Source organism: Penaeus monodon, chromosome 17 (genome assembly GCF_015228065.2).
Source record: "Penaeus monodon isolate SGIC_2016 chromosome 17, NSTDA_Pmon_1, whole genome shotgun sequence".
Taxonomy (NCBI): Eukaryota; Metazoa; Arthropoda; class Malacostraca; order Decapoda; family Penaeidae; genus Penaeus; species Penaeus monodon.
In genome coordinates this window covers 37,292,323-37,294,822 of record NC_051402.1, presented here as the reverse complement: position 1 = coordinate 37,294,822, position 2,500 = coordinate 37,292,323, and the positions used below count along the sequence as shown (strand labels likewise).

Sequence of the window (2,500 nt, the reverse complement as noted above, 5' to 3'; positions counted from 1 at the left end):
GCTAATACAAAAGTGATGAAAAGACGTGACAGAAATTAGACTCGTGAGATCGGTAGCGGTAAGGTGGAAATGCAGTTGGTGTAGTAGTGTAAGTGATACTTTTAGATGGTGTTAAATTGTGGTGATCGATGGTGTGTACAGTGCGCTGCCAAAGCTGATAGTGTCCTAATGGTGATGCGGAACTAGTGATAAAGACAGAATTAATGGCGATTGACAATGGCGCGATTAAGTAACGGAAGTTAATCACAATAGCAGGTGAATGTACAGTAGTTGGTGCTAAAAAAAAAAGCCAAAACAAAAACTTGTCTTGATGTCAGGTATACAGAAGTCAGGTGTGTGAGGCCCTCCACCCTCCGCTCGGGAACCTTTTTTTTTCACTTGTGTAACATTACTAGGTGCTATCCAGTTCATCGGATCATCATGGTAGCTATGAATCTTTGGTTAATTTATTTATCTATATAACGCTTACAGTGTGTGTAACATATACATACATATGTATATATGCATGTGATGTGTGCGTATGCATGCATATGTATATATATTAATATATATGTATATATATATATATATATATATATATATATATATATTATATATATTATATATATATATAATGTATATCCTAAGCTTATGTCTATTTCTTATGGAATTTGTGTGTTTAAATGACATTCACTACTTTCTAAGTTTCCCTTTTCCAGTCTACGCGAGACACTTTCTTGATAAAAGTAAAACAATAGAATTAGAATAGAGGCCCGAGTCAGCCTCGGTGAAGGTGCATTCAACGATATCAAATAATGATCATCACTTCCGGTGTCTTGACCTCATTTTCCTAATAAATTTCATATAAACGTTATTAAAGGAAACTCGAAAGCCATGATTCTATGTTTTTTTTGCTGTAAGAATGAGAGCATCTTGGAATGACTATCTCGGTAAATTGATGATTTCCTCTCATTGTTAGAAGGGCGAAGACATGAAGAACTTTAGTTATCGAATCAAATCGAAGATTTAAAATTAATGATTGTTCTATATTGTATAATATTTATTCATTATAGTATGAAACATATCAAAGAAGTTTAAAATGTGAAGCGTCTATTTTTAAAGAAGAAAAAAGGTTCATAGGGAAGATAGACTTTCGCTTGACGTAGCAGTGGCAGCGGTGGCCCCGACAGCCAACACCGAAGAGGTAAGAGCGGAAGGCGTGGCTCTTGTTTTGGTTCTTTTCACACGCTTAAACAGGTTGATCAGGTCTGGGGAGTCTTCCACGTGTAATATAATGCACGGGGCTCAGTCCTCGCTGTTGCTTTGGGAAGAAAAGGGCTTTTGGCGAATAGAAGAGTCAGTGGAATGCGAGGCATGTCATTCACGAAGGTCCAGCTGATCATTAACTTCATCCTCGAAGATTAGTTTGTTGTCTGTTTTTTCACTGTTAGTCCCTCGTAAGGCGTGACATGAACCCAGTGGGCATTTAGGGGAAGCCCCCGTTAGATTCCTTGCCCTGTTTCCTCTGATCTTTGGAATTTCGGCGTTTTGTGAAGGATTTTGGGGGCGACGAGAGGAGAAAGTCCCACCTGGCCATTGCCTTAGGGTCAGCCCCTCCTACACGCCCGTAGGAAACCCCCAGGGGCATGCGGATGGTCAAGTTTCCCCCCTTTCGCCCCTTTTCTCTTGGTGGCGGTTTCTCTCCCATTTGAGGAGGCCTATGGTGAGTGAAGGAAGGAAAAGGGTGTGTGTGTGTGTGTCTTCTCTCACTCAGAGTTAGTGATGATGCAATAAGGGACATGAAGGACTGTGGAGGAGGAATCTTCACCCTCGAGGAAGTGTTTGTGGGAAGCAGTGTTTAGTGTGATTTACTGTTACTTTTCAGTCGGTGGATGACTGTCTGCTACCACAGTGGAGGAACTGGTTACCATTAATGTTGAATGAAGTGCGTCAGGTTTTTGAAGGCTGAAGTTTCACGCCAGTGTTGTTTGCACTATTTATCACACTAATGCAAGGCATCAGGTCCAGATATATAATGTGAGCTTCAGCATATTCCCTTTATCTTTTATTTTATTATTATTGTTTTTCACTAATCTTTAAGCATATGCTAAAGTGCAATAACTTGGCTACAATCAAGTAGCCTATCATAAGAAGTTCTGTCTGTGGATTGTATTGTGGTATGCTACACAAGGCTTTGTAAATGAAAAAAGTAGTGAAAAAGGAGTGGCAGTTCCTGCAGTTTTAAAACAAAAAGGAACAGCAGTTAATCCTGGTTATGTTATCTTGATTACTATTTTACAGTTGAAGTATTTTGCAACTGTGATAATAGCTAGAATTAAAGCTGGTTGAAGAAAAGTAAAAAAGAAAAGGGTTAATGTAACTGAGAGCGACTCACAAAGATAGAGGGATATGGACACTGCCATCATATAGAGCATAAAAAATAGAGTAGGAAGCAATACAGGAACATCTGCAGCAGCCTCTTACTAAATGAGAAATCAAGAAAATAGTTTCTGCATTTCAG

At 39.1% G+C, this 2,500-nt stretch overlaps 1 protein-coding gene across 1 annotated transcript in view; it reads left to right on the top strand.

The window, feature by feature from the left end:
- Positions 1-1,140: 1,140 nt before the first annotated feature.
- Positions 1,141-2,500, top strand: part of LOC119583723 (tudor domain-containing protein 7-like) — a 35,868-nt gene continuing 34,508 nt past the window's right edge. The window contains exon 1 of the mRNA XM_037932374.1: positions 1,141-1,183. The gene's annotated coding sequence lies outside the window, so the exon portion shown is untranslated. The remainder of the gene's footprint in view (positions 1,184-2,500) is intronic.